This window comes from Heterodontus francisci, chromosome 27 (assembly GCF_036365525.1).
Source record: "Heterodontus francisci isolate sHetFra1 chromosome 27, sHetFra1.hap1, whole genome shotgun sequence".
Taxonomy (NCBI): Eukaryota; Metazoa; Chordata; class Chondrichthyes; order Heterodontiformes; family Heterodontidae; genus Heterodontus; species Heterodontus francisci.
The window spans coordinates 61337774-61359388 of record NC_090397.1 but is presented as its reverse complement, the minus strand read 5'-3'; the positions used below and the strand labels follow the sequence as shown (position 1 = coordinate 61359388).

Genomic DNA, 21615 nt, shown 5'->3' with positions numbered 1-21615 from the left:
ACTACAACCGTTGGCAGTACTAACGATCATGAATACTGAGATACTAAAACTCAACATCTTCACTAATTATGCAGAACAGGACGCCTCATTTTAAAATTTGTTGCCAGAATTGAACCCGGGTCGCTGGAGCTGTGAGGCTGTGGTGCTAACCACTGCGCCACCCCTATTCTGCAGTTTGTAAAATGATTAAAAAGGTCAAGGATAATTATCTGGTTTTTGCTTCCTGGTCCAAGAATTCTTTAATGTGATTGGCTGCTTTGCCTATTGGATGGCACCATTGCTGGATGCCGAAATGCCCTTGAAAATGACACCAAAATCAAAGTAACATGAGGAAAGGGGAAATGCACACAGCGTGCGAGAGAGCGCGAGCAGTGGCAAGCGCCATCATTTCAATGTTAACTGCAAAATCTGGACCACTACCTTTAACAGACTCCAAACATTAAGAGTGATTCTTGGTAAACACCATAATAAAGCAGTCATAAGGTTACAACATAAAAATGGACAGACAAAACTGAAGTGCTTCACCTCATAACTCATATAAACTAGCTTTTTTGCACTTCCTAAATTCTCCAAACTCAATCCCAAGGGGTTTCTGATTGTAATAAATGCGGTTGGGTACTAACAGACATAGGCAAGAGCAAACTCACCAAATGTTCACCAAGGTATGAAAGTGCAGTCAATTTAGTTTGCAAAAAAGGGATTTCCCCCATGATCTCTTCAACCCACACCTCTGGAATTTACAACAGAGAGGGAAGTGGGGGCTAACCAGGAAGGGACTGGGGGATTTTCTTTGTAGGTGGGGATATACATAATTTAACATAGAATATACATTGTTTTTTCTAAAAAGGCAAAATTCTTTTAAGAGAAAAGGAGCAACGTGGTAGAGGAATCCTGACATTTAAAAGATAAAGATTCTGGGATCTTTGGAATCTATTGGGCAGGGCATAATAAATAACATGACCCTCACCCCACTTCTAACTGTTGACAATTTACTCTTTTCACTTCTACTGAAGACAAGGCGGCCTTGCTGGCCCTAAAGGCATCAGTTCAAAACAGGAAGAAAAAAAATCTATAGTGCGTGGAGTATTAAGCTTCTTCAGAAATGTCACAGTCTTTCTTCAGAAAAGCCAGTGTGAGAAGCATAATACCAAGTATTTGCATCCACATGCCAAATAATCAGCTCCCGAAGCAGATCCTCTTTTCACAACTTAACAGCACCTGATCTCAAGGAGAACAGAAAAGGTTTCAAGAACACGCCAAAGGCCTCATGGAAAAGGGGACAAAGTGACATAGCTGCGTGGGAGGAACTTGCTGCTAACCATGCCATGTGTTGATGCCTCACCCAACCAGCCACAACATAGTCAGAAACTGACTGCATAAACTCTGCTGCAGAGAAGCACTGAAAGCCGAAGGAGAGAGCAGGACCCTGGCAATACTTGCCCTCTCTGGGCAAAAGCCTGTGGCTGCAGGATTGGCCTGGTGAGTGACCGGAGGACATGTAGATCAAAACCCCTGGCAGACGTCATCCTTGTTTCGAGGGACTGACGACAATTAAGTACTACTTAGACAGGAGATTGTGAAGTCTACATTTTTTCCTTGTTCCTCCGTTACAAGGATTTTGTTTGTCTAAAAAAAAAACTTACAATCCTGTATTATAAAAAACTAAAAAAAGCATTTTCAGTGGACATTGAGACACCTGCAAATTTCAGAATATCCATAAAATTTCAGCCAAGAAGCTGAACTTGTACAAGGACAGGAAAACAAGCAATTCCGAGGAAACCAGCAAAGGGGGTGGGGAGGTTTGACCTCCTCAAAACTAATTTTTTGAATGACAAGGGGGACTCTGCATCTGGACATGAGAGATGTTTAAAGATTATGCTGTCACTTTGGACCCTCAGTGAGTTGGACAAAGAGCAGGCATTTTGAAATTTGGCTTTGACCTTCAGGGAGATCAGAGAGGAAGAAACAGAGAAAAAGTGTTACCTCTCTCTGTGAATGAATCCTGCATCTCAAAAAGAAATCCTGTATTTCAAAAGGTGGAAGATTCCAATTGCCTCCCATCTCTGAAGAATCCCTGCATCAAGTGTGGTTCCTCTTGCCTCTTGTGTTTTAAGAAATCCTGAAAGCTGAAGAAATCTTCTACTGCTATAAAACCTAAGACGACTTGTTGCTGCACACCTGATGGAAGACCTGTCAAGCCTGCTGCAGCTGAACTGCTATAAACACCTACCCATCACAGACTGTTCATCAACCTCTGGGAGAGATTTCGAACGGCATCCGACTATTCAACTCTGGGACCTCACCAAACCAAAAGAGCTTCCTACCAGAATGTGACAACCCAAGTTAAGTTATTATTCCTTTCATTCATATTAAACAGCTATAAACCAAAAATCCTTTATCCCTGGTTAACTTTTTTTTAAAAAATGTTTGTGCATGAGGACTAGGCAAATAAGGAGTTGCATATTTAGAGTTATTTCATTTTTGGTTAAGACTTGTTTTTATAATAGTTAATTTGTTGTTGATTGAAGAAACCTGGTTGGTGTGCTTTATTCTGGGGGACAAAGAGTATGTAACTGGCTTTTTTTTTTTGGATAGATGGGAAAATTTATTGATATGCTGTGACCAGTGGAGAAGGGGGACTGAATTAACAGTGCACGCCTCCCACCTCGGGCGTAACACCTCCAAGGATTATGGAGCAGCCACAGCAGCTGTTATCCCAAATCAACACTTGCTTTATCCAAGCTATGCCAGATGTCCAACTTCACAGTGATGGAAGGACCTACACAAGACAACTCGAAGACATCCAAGGCAGGTTCTCTGTTGAAGATCCTGATGCGCTAAGATTTGGAAAAGAAAACATGTCTGCCTGGAGGTCGATATCACTACTCAGGCAGTTCCTGACACCTGTAGACTGGAGCCCGCTCCCCCCTCAGACTAGGTTACCCCTTTGTCACAAATTACTTCAACTTGGCCCCGTAGGTCAGCCATAGGCTGGAGGAAGCCCATCTGTGGCATGCCGAACTGTTAATAGCTGGGAAGGAGACAGGTTTGGCATTGCTGGATCTGGTGCTGGGGAATGACATGGGCCAAGTGGCTCAAAGTGTCTGTGGGAGAACATTTGGGTATCAGTCCCATAAAAGGCTTTGATTACTCTATTCCTTGTTCCCCTCCATTGCTAATCTAGTCAGTTAGTCTCCTTCCCCCACTCTATCCCCATAGCCCTGCAGGGTTATTTCCTGTAAGTGCCCATTTAATTTCCTTTTGAATTCATTCATTCTCTACTTTGACCACCCTCATTAGGCAGCAAGTTTCAAGGCATCATCTCTCGCTGCATAAAAAATTTGTTCGTCACGTTTCCCCCTGCATCTCTTAGCCAAAACTTTAAATCACTGTTCCATTGTCCTTGTACCGTCAGCAAATGGGAACAGCTTTTATTTTATTTTTTTTTAAAAACTTATCCAATTTAGTCATAACATTGTACGCCTCTATCAAACCTCCCCTCACTCTCCTTTGTTCCAGGGACAAAAATCCCACCTTCTCCAAACTAACTTTATAACTAAAATCACCCATCCCTGGAACCATTCTGGTAAATCTCCTCTGCACGCTCTCAAAAATTCTCACATCCTGCCTGAAGTGTAGTGACCAGAACTGGACACAATACTCTAGTTGGGGCCTAGCCACAACTTAAAATAATTCAGCATAACTTCCCTGCTTCTGTACTTTATGCCTCTACTTACGAAGCCCAAGATCGCATATGCTTTCCTAACTACTCCCTCAGGTCCCTCAGTCCCTGTACACGCTTTACAATAGTGCCATTTGGTCTAGATTGCCTCTCCCCATCCCTGCATCATCTCATCTGCCAACTGTCTGCCCATCTATGTCCTGTTGCAGTCCATTGGTACCACCCTCACTGCTTGCATACTTCCAAGTTTGGGATTAGCAAATTTTGCAATTTTACTCTGTATTCCAAGATCCAAGTCATTTATATACATCGAAAAAAAGTAGTGGTCCTAGCACTGAACCTTGGGGGGACACTACTGTCTCCCATCCTCTGGTCTGAAAAACAACCAACCCTTTACCACCGCTTGCTTTCTGTCCTCAAGCCCTTTTAAAATCCAAGCTGACAGTCCCTCCTAATCCATAAGCCTCAATTTTGTTTACCAGCCTTTTATGTGGTACTTAATCAAACATTTGCTTAGAATTTGTATCGACAACACCTATTGCATTCCCTTCATCAACCTTCCCTGTTACTTCAAAAAACATCAATTAGATTAGTCAAGCATGATCTGCCTTCTACAAATATCAATGCTGACTTAATTAGCACAAACATTCCCAAGTGCCTGATTTCCGCGCCCCCCCCCCACCCCGATTATTGTTCCTAAAACCTACCTACCACTAACGTTAAAGTAACTTACCTGTAGTTGCTAGGACGATGCTTACATCCTTTCTTGAAGAAGGGTGTCACATTTGCCACTCTCCAAACCTCTGGCACCTCCCTCATATCTGGGGAAGATCGGAAGGTTATGTCAAGCTCTTCCACTATCTCACATCCCACTTCCTTCAGCAGCCTGGGCTGCAAGCAACCCAGACCAGGTGACTTACGCATGCTTAAACATAGCCAGCCTATCTCGTACATCCATGAGCTCTACAATCTCCAGTTCTATTGATATTTTGTCAGCATCCTCTTCCTTAGTAAACTCAGATGCAAAGAACTCATTAAGTATGCTAGCCTTGTCCTTTGCCTCCAAGTATATAATCACCCCAATAGGTTCTAGCACACTTCTTACTACCCACTTACTATACACATGCTAGTAGAGTTTTGGGTTCCCTTGAATGTTAATGGTCATTTGGTTCTCATTCTGTCTTCCAGTTTTTGTTTCTTCGCTGCCCCTCAACTTAATGTATTTAGCCTGGTTCTCACTGAAAGAATTCACTTTTTTTTTCCAATTTCTCTGTCTCGATCACCCAAGGAACCTTAGCTTTGGTTCCCTTACCTTTTGCCCTGGTTGGCATGTACCTAGCTAGGACCTGAAACACCTCAACGAACACCCATTGTTCCATTAGAGCTTTTCTTGTCAACCTTAGATTCTATTTTACCCTGGCTTGATCCCTTCCTATTCCATTGAAGTTAACCCTCTTCCAATTTAGAAGTTCTACAATATTCCCTGCTCTTGTCCATTACTAATCTAAACGTTATGAGATAATGATCACTCTGACCCAAGAGTTCCCCCACTTGGCCCACCTCATTCTCCAGCACCAGATCCAGCAATGCCTCCTTTCTAGTTGGACCAAAAACATACTGGTCAAGGAAGTTCTCCTGAATACATTTCAAAACTTCCTCCCCATCCTTACCCTTTACTCCAGTAGTATCCCAATCGATATCTGGGTAATTCAAGCCTCCCAATATCACGACTCTATAGTTCCTGCACATCTGCTCCTCTATTTTGCTGTCACTATGTGAAGGCCTATAGAATACCCAGAGTAGCATGATCACACACCTTTTCCTTCTCAACTTCAACCAAATGGATTTGTCCCTGCCCCAAGGGTATCCTCCTTTTCCAACTCTACAATGTGTTCCCCAATTAGTGCTGCCACCCCACCTCCTTTTTTTCTTTTTTTTCCCTTCCTCGTCTTCCTTGAATTTTTTGTCAATGCCCAGAGCAAGCATGTCCACTAACTACTGAAGCTGTTCACTGCAGAATACACTACTTAATTCAACAACCCATTATGGCTTTACGATCCACCTCATACAGCAAGCAGACTATTAGCATCAATAGGGTCGGACTAAACCAAGAAATAATCATTATTTTGAGTAATTCACAAGTTTTTCTGGTCATCAAATGATCCAAAAGAACAGCAGTACCGATGGCTTGGTCAGGTTACTGAACTGGAGAGCATTTAGAGTTGAATTAAGACATAAATCTAATGCTGTAAAAGGCAGTCATTTTTCTGCTGCAAACTTGTTGATTCAAGTGTGGCAAATGGCATAATGTTGCCTCAATTGCCAATGTGCCACAGATATAACCCAAGCACCAATGGTTTCAGCAGCTTTCTCCAAAGTGTACATTATTGTAACTGCAGGTTCTGTACAGCCTTCTTTATAGGTCTATGTACACAAATCTTGAAAAAGGTGGCAGGACAAGTTGAGGAAGCTTTTAAAACTATGGGTCCCAAATACTGGTTTATTAATAGAGGATTAGAGTAGAAAAAGCAATGAGGTTATGTTAAAACTTTAAATAAAAGGCTGGTTCGACACCCCCCCCAAACCCCACTGCTGGTTTAGTGTGTTCATTTCTGGACACCACACTTTAGGAAAGATGTCACAGCTACAGAAAAAGGGGCACAAGAGATTTACTAGAAATGGTACCAGGGCTGAGGGGGTTCAGTGATGTGGAGTAACTTGAGAAGCTAGGTTTACTCTCCTTAGAGCAGAGAAGATTAAGAGGAGATTTAATAGTGATGTTCAAAATCATGAAGGGTTTTGATAGAGTAAAGGAAAAACGGTTTTTAAGCAGAAGGGTTGGTAACCAGAGGATACAGTTTCAAGGTGATTGGCGAAAGAACCAGGTGGTGACATAACGAGACTTCATTTTGACAAACAATTATAGCAAGTTGTCGTCATATGCAATGTACTGTGTGAAAGGGCGGTGGAAGCAGATTCAATACCCACTTGCAAAAAAGAGCAACGAATCGGCTATCTGAAGGGAAAAATTTTTTTACAGGGCTATGGGCAAAGAATAGGGAATTGGGACTAGTTGAAGAGCTCAACTAAAGAGCTGCATTATGATCTTAGCGTGATTAGTATGAAAAAATGAGATACAAACAAACAGACAACAATTTGAAGAATTACAAGAGTTCATATTTTTAAGATTATAAAACTTAGCTTTAAAGAAATCCCCAATTAACTGAATAGCACTTAGCAAGTAGCTGATACCTTTCTTGGTAATTCGGGGTATTTTCTTCACTGTTTAAAATACTTGAAAATCTCAGACCACACCTTTTAGATTACACAGAGTCCTCTTTGATATCAAAATCCTTTGAGGTAATAAGTCTCAAACTCCTCCCAATTGCAATGGGTTGGATCTTCGACCTTTTCAAAAATCAATGTCCTCTTCGCTCACTTCTCCAAGCACTTTCAACTTGGACATGCGTGAATAAGGCAATTCCTGGTGATCTTGCCGGTCTTGTACTTCTCGGCAAGCTTCCACTTTCGAAACAGGCTCTTGACATCCTTTCGCTGTATCTGGCTTTTGAGAGCAGGTGTTCCTCGCTCTCTCAAGCTGCCTCTGCTGATTGTCTTCCTTTCTTACAGCCTGCTGTGAGGCTGCAACCACTGGGTTCCCTTCTTACAGCCTGGCTGCCTTCAGAAAGTCTCAACATTTTATCTAGACTCAAAAGTCAATGTATATTGTAACAGTACAATAAGCTAGAGTCCAGAAGTCTGGTTTGACAGAGCCACTTTGGCCTTCTATTACTCCAACGTGTTAACAGCTGCCAGGTACATTTGCATCTCGGGAATTACTGATGCTTTGTTTTATGACCCTTAAGTGTGGCAGGGCAAAACCCATTATTCGTCACGTTAGCCATGCAGTCTCGGTTTTTCAAAAAGTCTTTGATCGGTGTTCTCTGTTGTCCTGGTAACCAACACTCCAGTCTTGTCCTTTAGTTGAGTGCATGTGGAGGTCACTTGGCCTTCCAGACTCTATTTTGAACTTCTAAAAAAAAAAAAAAATCACAATTTTTAAAACATGTTATGAACGCTGGACCTTTTAACAAGCTAGCACAGGCAAAATAGCTGAATGGCCTCCTTCTATACTGCATCATTCGATGATTCTATACAGGAGAAAGAACAGGTAACTAAAATTCTTGACAAAAGCTCAGAGGTGGACCTCGCACCACCAGAGGCACTACATGCCAAATAGCTTCCTTTTGTGCTGAAATTTCTGTGAACAGACAGAACTGTTACATTCTATGATCAGTTGAATATGGGATTGGGCTCTGACTCGATGCCCCTCTCAAAACAGCCTGTCATACAGGTGCACACATTCAGAGCTGCCACTTCAGGAAGGAACTAAGGTGTTGGCACTTGTACATTAGCAAGTATTCAACTTATGGCGAAAAAGGGGAGAAATTTGGTCGGGGAAGGAGGACAAAAAAAAAAAAATCTAAAATTTGTAGAGAAAAACAGAAAGCTATAAAGCAGTTGGTTCACCACATCGAACGATCTCATGGAAGTTCGACAACTCTGCATTCAAGGTGGAGAAAAAAAAAAAGTCAGTAAGCTCAGAAAAACGAAATCAGTGTTAAGCTGTTCCATTGAGTAGGATTGGTTACTATTTGCCCAATCTACATTTTACTGTTAAACATTCACTGGAAAAAAATCATGGGAACTTATAAATTCCAGGAATATCATGAAATTATATTCTTTTGGAATATTGTGGAGCTTTAAGAAAGCGTGCACTCAAGTTTGACAATTCACAACATAAGTATATTAAGAGCTGCTGTTTACATGCAAAAATCCAATACAGATGCTGCTCAGAAAAGTAATTCGAGCAAAAGAAAAATCCCATTAACATTCCTGCCTGGTGTTTGTTTAATAGACATTCACTTGAAATACAGGTATTAGTGATAGCAACATTTATTGCCAACATCTTGGTGTTGACAAAGTGGCACTGAGCAGCCTTCCTGAACCACTGCAGTGTGATAAACGTCCTCCCACAAGACAATTGGGTAGCGAGTTCCAGGGTTTTGACCCAGTGACAAATGATGGAACATCGATATATGTCCAAGTCAGGATCATGTTTGGCTTGGTTGGAATGGAACATGGAGATGATGTTCCAACGCGCCTACTGCCCTTGTCCTTCCATAATGGTAGAGGTCACAGGTTTGGGAGATGCAGTCAAGGAAAGCAGCTGGTGAGATATATTAACTGGATGTGCTTCTTTTCTTCAAAATTTTCTCTGAGGCATTTGCTCCATCTGGAGCGTAGCTCCACAGCACCGACAATCCAATGGTACAGCGGCCCATCTTAGGATGTGAGCCAAGGGAATATATGAGCTTCAGAAACCACTGGCTTATCTGAGGATCAGAAACAGTTGAGAGAAGCAGGGAAACCTAATTGAGGTTCTTCTCCACTGCCAAAACACTTGCAGGTTGTAGCAAACTACTGTGGGTAGGAATCTCAAACAGAAACCTAGCTGATTTTTCTCCCTTGCCCAAGAGCACCAGGCTCCACTGGCTTACTGTGTCCTGCAACTTCTGTCCTTCATAGCTCAGAACCACAACAAATAGTGTGCTTATCCACCAAGAGAGGAAAGGACCCCTGTCCGAAGATGTCCAAGCCAGCTGTACGTTTGGATCAACAGAAATTTATTTCAACACTGGATAAAGTTACATCACATATGCATCACTTAAACCAGCTGTGTGGAGAATAATCATCTCAGTGCAAAGCTCTGGGGTCAAAAATTTGGATTTCGATAAATCCTGCTGACCTGTGAGCCATGGTGACATTTAACAGTGGGACACATGGAACCAGGGAGTTCTTCAGAATTATGCAAGGACAGGAAAAGACCACAAGCAAAAAAAAAAAAGTCAAGGAAACTAAAAATTGAAGTGAAGTGAAGCACTGTGACAAGATAGCAACCTTTTCAACAATAATACAAGTGATTAAACAGACAGCCAACACAACATTAAGTAAATCAATAGCAACAAAGGATCGCACAAAGCAGACAAGAGTCCTGAAATGGACTAAGTGGCTATTGTGCAACTCAATAGTGGTAACTAATCACAGCCTCATGCACTCATGTTTTGTAGAGAATTCCTGTACCCAATAAGACCAGTGTATATTTACCCAACTAACATCGATCACCATTCAGTGCAAAATTTGACCTCTTTCTTTTCCATTTGATATAATTGATCAGACTAAACACATTTTAGTGCAGCAGCTGCGTGCGATAGGTGAATTTCAAAGTGACTGCTGAAACTGTTGACATGTCAGTTTTGCCCCTGCTCTCCATTGAGAACACAGCTGGATGTTGCTTGTCCTTGCCATGACGTGCCTTGTTGAGGCTACCCCGCTACTGGATGAGCTGGTTTTCCTCTGCCGGCCTGAAGCCGTTACTTTGATCAGTGACGGCTCTCCTTCGCCATACAATGTTGCTGGTCAATCCATGGGGTGAAGTCCAGCATTTCTACCCACATCATACACCACTTTAAAAGATGACCAATAAGCTCAGCTTCCTCCAACAGCTGTCCTCCATTGTCCAGAGCAGTGGGGACTGAGCTCACTAGCTCAGCACTCTTATCTATCCAACTGCAGCCAGAAAATCTCCAGTAATAACTTTGCTTCTCACTCTTGCACTGTGAACATGCATGCTTCATTCAATTCTCGTCACTAGGAAGCTCAAAAACCTGGCTTACATGGCTTGGTGCATTCTTCTAAGCCGCCCTAAACAGGTTTCAAAGAAATCTTGAATGTTTGTTCCAGTTCAAAGTTGATTGGCATCAGATCTACACAGTATCCATGACAATAAAAATGGCATCTTTTTTTTTTTAAAAACAGGAACAGAATGTGCACCAACAGTACTGACAACACCCCTTTAAAAGGAAACCATAAATGTAGACAGGAAAAACTATGAGCAAACATGAATATCTCAATACAATGCAATCAAAAATTCCGAAGTACAGCAAGTGCAAGGAACACAGGTTATGCTTCCATTCATGAATTTCAAATTTTTTTTTTTTGAACATTAGGTGACATGGGGAAAGATAATTCCAAAGCTCGGGCAAATTTGAAAATGATTTGTTTTCCCAAATTGTCTGGATGGGTGCATTTTGCTGCCAAACAAATCCAAGTTTCAATGTGGACCTGAACTGAAATATTCCATCACCTTCCAAAGCATCCAGCAAAGAAAGGGAATGATGTGGAGCTCATAGTCTGGTTCACATTGCTCACATTATTTTACAGCTTTTAAATGGGACAGAAGGAGGTTACAATCACCTCCAAGCTACACAGGGACTTCTTTTTCCCCTTACTGAAGGCAAAGTTTCTTTCTGTATATTAACTGCCAATTCTCAACTTGCTGTTCCACATATTTTGGAACAGTTCCCCTCTTATCGGAGCGTGACTATTCTAATACAAGTCAAATGATCCAGCTAAGAACTTATTCTCCTTCAACTGTTACACCTGTATTACTAATTGAAAGCAGCTTTTTGGCGCGTTTGAAGTACTTTGCTTGAAATCCCCCTCAGGGACTAAATGTAACTACTGTGCAAGTACAAGCCTCCCTGGTAATCATAAGCGGTCAATGAAGCCTCACTGTACACCACTGAGAAACACTGTAGGGCCAAGGCCCATATTGCAAGATACAAGGTTAAAAAGAGAGATAAAATTAAGTTTTAAAAAGCATCAATTAGGCATGGCAAGCTTTGTACTTAAAAGGTAGTCAATCGGGGGGTGGTGGGGAGAGGAAGAAGGACAGCTGGAGGAGATAAGTTGCAGCCTTGAAAGAAAGAATGAGTTGCGTAGGAGATTGGATTTCAGAGCAAGGAGGAGGAAGACTGTATGACATGGTTTAGAAGCTCCAGTACATACTGGACAGGTTTTATTGCTTCCTTCTACTGTACTTACTAATCACGTCAGCTGTATGCATTGCAGGAAGAGGAAAGGAACCAACAGGTTTGGCCAGGTGCACTGCCACAAGCTCAAGTTATTCTGAAGGAATGATATAAACCATTAAGCATGGGTTTACCCCTTAATAAAAAATTGCAGAGCAAGCGATTGAAAAGACAAAACAAGTCGTGTCCTCGGCACCCTTTTGGCCAATGGTAAGCGCGTGTGTGTATTGGTTCAACAGGAGTGTTAGAAATATTAAAAGCACAAAACAGCCAAATTTTTTTTTTTTTTTTTTTTTTTAAAGTGATTCTTTTTGAAGATGTATGAAGTGAATATTTTTAAATATTCTGAACTCATGTTGTTACAGCAGTATCACTTAAACACGATCGCCATGCCAAAAAGGTAACAGGTACACCCACTTTCAAAATCATTAACAACTATTACAAGGTGTTCTGTGACGTGACTGCTGCACCAATCCAAAGTGTTGCTGGTGTAGTCTGGACGTTAACACAGTTCCACATTTGCAGACATGCCTTGGTAAAGCATTTCATATCAGCACACATGGCTATTGGGGGCAGGGAGGAAATCTGTACTCTCTCCACTACACCTTCAAGCTGCTATTCACAATACAGCATTCGAGGCCTTGTAACAAATCACCATTTTCTCCACTGTTTCAGCAAGGAAAATGGCATAACAGCAATAGTCTGTCCATATCAAGTAGTTTATTTGAAGTCTTACCTTCATCCAGGATTATCACTTTTTCAACGAAATGAGGCTTGATCAGGTTTTTTTTTAGGGTGGTGGGATGGGGAGGGAAAGAAAGAGGACATAAACGAGATGATTTGTTTTAGTGCCCATGATAACATTTTGAAACAATTTTACCAAATGGCTAACGTTATTAGCACAGCATGTTGGATTGCCAATTCATTGCACCATTTCTTAAGGAGCAGAGAGTGACTCTCTTACAGGATTCTGTGCTCTGCTGAGCTCCAAACTGCAGCAAGTTATTTTTTCCATGGGGGAAAAACAGAAAAAAGTCGATGCACTTAGCTGCTAGCCACGAGCATGTCACAGGACAAGGTGTCCATGTAGGAACACCTGCTCAGAGCCCCAAAGGAAATGAGTGAATCTTGTAGATCAGGTGACAACAGTTCGAAAATGTGATGAGGACTTTACCAAGATTGTATGCTGAGGTTACTTGAAATCAACTTTATTGAACCATTGTTAATCTAAAGAAGGACAAACAAGTTCCAAAATATTAAGTAATGCAAAATGCTTTTGAAATCAAAACAGAAATTCCAACACAGGAGACTGCCATTCAAAGTGTCAGCACAAGATCAGAAAATAGGTAGAAATACTCAGCACGTCTGGCAGCATCAGATCTGTGACCTTTGAGCAGAATTGAGGAAAAAGATCACAGACCTGAAAACGTTAACTCTACTTGTCTCTCCACAGATGCTGTCTAACTTGAGCATTTCCATCATTTTCTGCTTTTGTTTCAGATTTCCAGCATCTGCAGTAGTATTTTGCTTTTGTGAGGATACAAGGGGTTATCTTGGTGGTCATCAGTGCGTCAGTAATCTTAAAGGACTAAACATCTTTAATGCAAGACCAAGTTAGCAACCTGGGATTTCTGGAATTGTGTATTTTTCCATCCTGGTTGCCTTCCTAACACCTAGTTATCGTTAGCATATTGCAACGGAACCAATTTTCTGCCAGGTTAGCATGGGTCTTTATTGGGGGGGTGGGGTGCAGCTGAAACCATCTACTAGAAGTTTGGGGAACAATTACTTGTTGAGGTTGGGGTGGGGGGGGGGGGAGAAACAAAAAAAGGTGCAGAGAGGCAGACTCTGAACATTCAAGTTTGAAAAACACAAAAATAAAAGCAAGATGCATTACATGATCAAAATCCAAAAATGCCACGAATGCTTTAAATGAATCTCACACAAAAGCAATTGTTCGAAAATGTTAATTTTGCAGGCTGTAAAACAGAGTGCAAAAAAACTAAACTGGGAGGTCCTTCCAGTAATTGAAGTAATCCAACTGAATTATTAGGAAGTGTGTTACACCAGCATGGAGTAAAACTCAAATCCAACAGAACAAAAATTCTTTACAACAGTTAAAACAGGAAAAGTGGAAAAAACCTGGGATTTTACCAAAGCCACTATACAAAGTTCCAAGAGCAAGATGTGCAGTGAATAGCAACGTTCACTCGATTACCATGGCTAGACTATAAAGAGAGTTCATTTTGTCAAGGGATTTCTTTATACCTAACCTTTGAATTTACTTCCGCTAGTTTACTTTTTATGTTCTCAATGAAGAAACAAAATAAACCAGTCAAGGGTTATGTCGTGGCTTTTCATGCACGCCAGTAAGATGTCATCGTTGGCACCTCTAAAAATGAGATCAGGAAGAGCCAATAGAAAGACGGTCTGGTGCGCACAAAGTCCTTAAAGAGGAAATCTATAGTGTTTGATCAGTAAATCTGACTGCAAATCATCAAACAAAGAGGAGTTAATTACCTAGGTTAGTTTCGCTAACTGAACAATCAGGAGCAGGCTCATGAGGTTTCCACCAAGAAATGGTGCAAAGCAAGCAAAACAGAAGAGCTCTGTCCTGCAGCACAGTTTGTGTTTTTAATAACTGAACTCTACCCCTCACCACAGCTCAATACAAGTGTTTGGCCTTTTGGGCAGTACAGTGGCGCAGTGGTTAGCACCGCAGCCTCACAGCTCCAGGGATCTGGGTTCGATTCTGGGTACTGCCTGTGCGGAGTTTGCAAGTTCTCCCTGTGTCTGCGTGGGTTTTCGCCGGGTGCTCCGGTTTCCTCCCACATCCAAAGACTTGCAGGTGATGGGGCAATTTACAACGGCCAATTTACCTGAGTGTAGAGAGGGGATAGGGAATATGGGATTACTGTAGGGTTGTTGGTCGGCACAGACTCGGTGGGCCGAAGGGCCTGTTTCAGTGCTGTATCTCTAAATAAAAAAAAATACACTAAGCACCAATGTGCAACATGGGTTAACAACAAAACCGATAGCTAGACATTTAACTATAGAACTCTGAACAATATACGAACACATTTTCGAATAGCAAGGTTTCCTATCGATGATTTGAGAGGATGTTTTGCATATGCAACAGTCACCATACTGCATTGTAATTCAGCACTTGAAGTCCTTCTCAGACATTTGAAAGGTAAAATATAGCACCATATAAATGCAAGGTGTTAGGTTTTAAGCTGTACCATGTATGAAGCTGCTCAGTCACGCTCTGCAGATCTTACATGAAATGTTTCCCAACGTTGTCCGCAAAAAACATTAAGTGACAGCGAGCATAACGAACCGTTCAATATCACGGAACTTTCAACATTAATAAACACAGTCTATGATGGAGAGCTATTAAATATCTCTGCATCACAAAACGCGCTTTCAATATTGCCAACATTAGACAGTTGTTTCTACAGAAGATGCTCTATGGCTTCTGATGATATTTTGTTCAAATGCTGAAGGCTTCTTTGCCCTTGAGAATGTGGCAACAGTGGGGATTTACTCAGCCAAACAAACACCAAAGCCTGGACAAAGTGCACTGCCACCCAGATTCTTCACTGGTCGGCCCAGTGCTGCTCCCATGAACAACGAATCTTTAATCTCAAGTGCTCAATCCAGCCTCCCTTGCAATATGACCAAGGCTGCATCTTGAAGACTGGCAGGCTCAATCCCACATCCGATCAGAACGACGCAAAGAACCATCTAGTGTATCATTTACTGAAACTCTTTTCAGAGTATTTACGCATGTGCTGAAAACCATAGTACGCAACCAATGTATCAATGTAGTTTGGTTTCTTGCTCTTATTTTTCCTCTTCAGGGTCCCTCCCAAAGAATATGATTCACTGCAACTGAAAGGATGCACAGCCAAGCTGTTCCAGGCCAGCTTGTAGAGGTCACTAGGACATGTACACTATGCTTCAACCTTCTGCTCATTCACAGACATTCCAGACAAGGTTGTGACCTCCAAAATGGTAAAAATTAAGGGCCCAAATTTATATCACAACCTTTGAATGCACCAAGGACTGGGACATTAGTTCATTGTATCCAACAAGGCTTTGACTTTTTTCCCCCAAATAGTATTGAATTCATGTGATATAATAAGTTTGATCTATTCGAAATTAGTGACAAAAGCAACTGAAGTGTTCTCGGTTGAAAACAAATCATCCATGGGGTGGGAAGAAAAATGGAAAGCAAGTCCATTGGAAAACTTGATCTATAAAGATCTCACCTGCAAGAATTCTCTTAAAATGTGCCCAAGATTAAAATATTGTAAAAGAAAAAAAAAAGTCAATTGTAGTTCATAAAAAGGAAACCAAAAAGAGTTTTAAAAAAAACGTATTCCTGTCTTTCGCTAAAGCAGGCATTTGATCTGATGAGCTTGTTCAGCAAGATTCAGTTATATGGAGCACAAATCAATTGAGATAATGTGTATTTCATTCCTGGTCCACGTTGAATAGCAGATATCAGCTAAAAGACAACACTCCTACTTGAGCTGGTTATCTAATGCAAACACCAAGCAAATTCAGGATCGGACTCACTTGTCACTCCCTGCTATTGACTAACCCACTGGCGTTCTCTGCAAAGGTTTACGTGAAGAATGGTGACCTGGTTAAGTAATGGAAGTCTGCTAGTACCAAGCTAATATCACCAAAGCAAACCAAACCACAAAAAGGGAGGAAGCGCAGTTGTGCGTAACTGGACACTGATTTACCCCACACTATTGCCATTCCCACTATACGGAGTCAACTACCTTATCCCAAGGGGTGCAAGTTAATTCTCACGGCTCTACTTAAGTCAAAGTGGCATGCATGACATTTGCCAGATCAGACTCATGACTACTGGAGCATTCAGGTTTTATACAAGGTTGGGTGAAGTCCCCCATTAGTATTGCCCTTTCCACCTCTTCACACCATGTCTTGTTCTCAATAGTTTGACCAGTCACTTATAAGCAAACTCCTAGAATCATCTTGGTTCCCTTTTATGCTTCCAAGTAGACTAGCTCATTTGGGAACAGTATCCTGCTCCAATTGGTCTACTTCTTTTACTGCAGAAATCTCACATGGAGATTTCAGTCTGTTGCGTCTTCCAAAAAACAGTCAACTCTTGTATAGTATATTTCTCCCGAATATTTCTCGCTAATGTCGAGGGTTAAATCACATTTCAAGGATGGGGTTTAAGATAAACAATGCCGAAACCATCTGACCAGCCTCATAACTGCAGTTAATGTCCATGTATTGCACGTCTATTGTTAAGTAGAGCGAGGAACAAAAAATTGCCCAAAATGTTCATTTCTTGTAATGCACACACCCAGCCTCCCACACAAATTCTCACACTCAAGTTAAAAATAATGAGCAAGCTTCCTCATTCGATGATTTTAATGTGACACTCAAAACCTTCAAAAAAGAGCTGAAGTACAGATTAACAGTCAAGTGTTCACCCATTTCAGAATCTGTCGATAGATGACATGTTAAGTATAGAAAATCATCCTGTGTCATAAATCAAACAACTTCCTGCTGTGGCCAACCTCCATACGAAGACAGCTGAAAAAAAAAAAAAGAGCCCAGTAACTAAAAGTATAATGACGACTCTGGTTTTCAATGCGCTCGAGGGGTTCTTTGTTCACACCTTGACAACTAGCTCAATCTATTTGCGTGCTGCACATGTGGTTATCTAAATCTCCAGCACAAACTACATTCCAGGTGCTTATCCACTTCCATGTGTGTATTACACAGATATTGTGAAGTGGTTTCTGGAGTCTATGCCACTCATGGGCCCATTTATTAATTTAGCTACAAGTATGTACAGGGTCAGCCTTAACCACAATGAAAAACAGTGCTTGTATAGGAGAACTTGATCTATCTCTGGCTTAAAAAAAAAAGAGCAGGCATAGAGGAACATGAAAACCAAAAGGTGGCACATAGTTAGTTTATTTTGTCTTTTACAGCTTTCCGAAAACCCAGGCACTGAAAGATGGAGTTCTGCAGGAGCTTAAAATATATTTCTTCCAGGAACTGGTCTCAGCTTTTAAATAAACTGGTTGAGGTACTGTGCTCAAGGAAGTACCATTTTATTCAGCAGGGCAGGCTCGGTTTCTTCTCTTCCTCCTCCCTCCCCTGAATTTCAGACAGGTTTTCTGCTCTCCGCCCATGCTTCCCCCTCCCCGCCCCCCCAGCCAGTTCTCGATCACAGTGACAAGCTTTGGGAAATATCAGAAGTACACTGTTGCAAATAGTTCATGTGCCACAGCAAATATTCAATGTCATCAACACTCCCTGATGCGAATGACATTTAATGGTCAGAAATGTTCAACTTCATCTCGTTATTACCCGAACCATTTGAGTCAATAGTCCATCAAGTATTGTAGATGATATGCACCAGAACTATAATCTAAAAAAGGTCACAAAATATATTTTACTCCCAAGACCAGTTTTCCAAAGCTTGGATGATATAATTAACCATTATTCAGAACTACCAAAGTGCTTGGGGGTTTAATCACATTCATAGCACGCTGTACGGATTGATACATCAGTAAACACAAAAGGTTAGCTAATTGATGTGTTTGCAACTAATATGAGAGCAATGACAAGTTCAAAAATCGAGTAGTATTCATAAAACAGTCTACAGGTATTTTTTTTGTTCTCAACCCTCTCAACTGAAAACCTCATCAGCTTGTCTGCTTCATACAACTCCGTGGCTCCACTTATAAACTGTCTGGTTTTGGAACATTGATCAAAAAAGTATCAATTGTAATTTATAAGCCAAAGATTGGTAACTGCAAGTGAAATTCACACACACAGCTTTTAATCAGATACTTCTGTTAGTCAATAATCTTGATGCTTCATTCTCAGGACAGCAAAGTAAAAAGTCTCAATTCGTGAGCACCTCAACCCAGTCAGTCCCATGTAGATCCGTACCGCACAACCTCGGGAAATCAAGAACGCTGACGCTTCTGGTCTGTCCACCAACCCCTGAACTGCCCATCAAACACAGCATGATTCAAGGAAGGCGAGGACAGAGATAAGCACCTGTTACAACCATCACTCAATGATCAGGAGCACTGCTTTTAACCAGTCTTTTCTAGCCAAGTATCATGTCCCATATGCGTCATCATCTTTGGAGAGAACTGGATAATATTCTGCTGGAGACCTCCAACGCCTGACAGTCAGACTTCAGACGTCAGCGCCCGCAAGTTGTTTGATCCTCAAACATCCAGGATCAGGAGCTTATTTTTGTGCAAGCTTAACATCTGCATCCAAGGAAGCTTCCAGGCATGAAAAAGATACATTACATTTGTTATTTGCTGAAACACTCTCATTTTAAATTGTGACTCAATGATTTACCATCCCAGCAATTCTCAAAGCCAATAGTTTAATCACAAGGGTGAATAAAACCTGGAAATAAATTTTCTTTCTCTCGATACCCCACACCCCCACCAATTCTCATCCCAGTAAGACTCTTGTTTCTGAAATAGAGAACCTGGAAATTATGGTACAAAATTATTGACTTATGCTCTTGTCTTTGCTATGACCTAGGTTGCGGAGGGGGGGGGGGGGGGGGGGGGGAAAGAGAGAGGGGTGGAAGAGAATTTTCTTAAACAATAAATGCAAATGTCTTGCCAGGCCATATCTAGTTTTTTTTTTTAAATGTTCTAAAAAACCAAAAGCAGCAAACTTTATAGTATATAGTCTTGCTTTAACATTGGTGTGGATTAACAGTGCTAGGCAACAAAGCAATGTTAGGACTTTCAGAGATAATATACAGACGTGCAATTGCACCCGTTAGAATGAGTGCGTCACAAGACTTTGCCAATCCAGACAGCAGTAACAGCTTTGTGCCACTGGAGGTAGTCAGTGAGCTATGCAGCAACACCACCCTCTTGTGACAAAAATAGATATCGCAGCATCTCAGTTCACTGGAGGGGTCCTGGAGGCGGATTTCAATCCTTCTCTAACTAAACAGATGATATGCTGCTCCTTGGAAACTTTCCAGTTAAATCAGCAGCCACTGACAACCTGGTGAGGTTTGCTCAAAACATAATCCAAAGACAATGACACTAAGTACATATGATTTCTGACCACAAAGAAGGTTAACTAACATAAGCTCACTTATTTAGCACCAACAAAGCAGCTGAATTTTAATACTAGCTCTAGCCAAGCTGTTCAGAAGAGCTTGGACACTGGCATCAACCTGACTCTGTCCAGAAAGCCAGCTGGAGGAGGACAGAACCGGAGCCAATCTTTGCATATTTTTAAATAAGCATTTACAGAGATACACATTACAAGCATGCAGCGCCTTAACCAACCACCAGTTTCAGTCTGTTCCTCATTACAGGGGCACAAGTGAATCCAAGCTTACAATTAAACATAATTAACACTGCCTTGAACATCCTTATATTCTATCACAGCAATAGAAAGGGTTCGAGAGACAGCGACTTCACCCTTCTCTCCTCTACCACCCCTCCATCCTGAAAATGTTCTAAGAACATTAAGCTTCTGGTCCTGTCCAAGCTCAAACCAAATCACTGTTACAGCAATTATACATATTCATGCTTCTGATGCTCCAATTTTGTTGTAAATGCTTTGGACATACAGACCACTCAAAGCTGACCAATTTTTGGAACGTGAACCAATTCATAATTCTCATTTAATTTTTATATTGCTCGTCACTTATAGTATTGTTAATCTCATACTCTCAGCCCGTTTTCCCCTTTCCCGCTGTAATATTTTCTCACTTTTATTTTGGCCAAGACTGTTTTCATTCCAATACAATCATTCTCATTCAAACATAGACTCTGTCCCATCACCATGGTTTTAATTTGAGGAATTAAACTAATAAGTGCTGGAATGACACAGCAGTTCTGGCAGCATCTGTGGAGAGAGAAACAAACATTTCAAGTCTGTAACCTTCCAACAGAACTCCTCCCTCTCCTCGCAGTCACAGGTACCTTTTGCTTTCAGGCATTAGCCTACAACAGATAAAGCCTTCCCTTGTTGCAGGAAATCACTCAATGCCCCCAGAGCGTGAACGCTTCCCTCCTGTACCTACCCTCCAACCACACCAAGGCCCTGCCAATCTAACTCACTTTAATGTATTGGCACCTGGTACAAGGAGAACTTCGCAGGCTGTCTCTCTTGATGACTTGTTATTCCATCTTAGTGCATGACTCCTCCTCAAACAAGCTTATATCTAGGTCAGTGGTTTCAATGTTTGGCTGCTCTCCTTCCTTTTCCTGAAGTTTTTCCACCACCCATTCCACAGTACAAACCTGCCTGGTATCAGAGAGGCCAACACAATCTTCAGGAATAAAAACAACAAATACTGGAAAATGCAGCCTGACCTGTTGAGTGTTTCCAGAATCTTGGTTTAGGTTTTAGGGATTTACAGCAAAGATATAAATAAGCACGCATATACAGCTTTCAGGACTCCGGTCATGAATGCCCAAAATAAAAATCCAAACTAAATCCCACCTATCGAAGCTTTCAGTACAAGAACTGGCCTCTGACTAGTCCATTTGCCTCTCGGCCCCTTGGGTGGTCCCTTGATCCACGTTGCCACAATGTTGCGGAGGCCCACGTTTCTCCGAAGCAGCCACTGTCCACTCCCCCCAACTCACACTTACCAAGCACTTTCTGGATAGTTCCAGTTACTCAACTCCCAGCACCCGTGTATTCTGTCCGTATTCACTGTCCATGCAGATGGTCAGTCTCCCATTCTCTCACTCTTCCGACACTAACACTGTGCTCTGACCTGTCAAGAACAAGCTCTTGAATGACTTACAAGCTAGAGCATACGATTCTGATGTTGCAGGACCTGACTAGTTGTTGCTCCAGCAGAGATCCCGAGGTGTACAAAATGATGAGGGGGGTCTAGGTAGAGCAGACAGGAAGGACCCGTTTCCCCTGGTGGAGAGGTCAGTTACCTGGGGGCACAGATTTAAGGTTATTGGCAGAAGG

At 41.6% G+C, this 21615-nt stretch overlaps 1 long non-coding RNA gene across 21 annotated transcripts in view; it reads right to left on the bottom strand.

The window, feature by feature from the left end:
• Positions 1-21615, bottom strand: part of LOC137384865 (uncharacterized) — a 290645-nt gene that overhangs the window by 256287 nt on the left and 12743 nt on the right. For 15 of the 21 annotated variants that reach the window (XR_010977693.1, XR_010977676.1, XR_010977678.1 and 12 more), the window contains 2 exons: positions 6935-7715; positions 4416-4503 (listed from right to left, as the gene is read on the bottom strand). This is a non-coding gene — a long non-coding RNA (uncharacterized lncRNA). Of the gene's footprint in view, positions 1-4415; positions 4504-6934; positions 7716-11629; positions 11714-12352; positions 12390-21615 lie in introns of all 21 variants that reach the window. The other 6 variants (XR_010977681.1, XR_010977682.1, XR_010977691.1 and 3 more) reach the window with 5 other exon arrangements.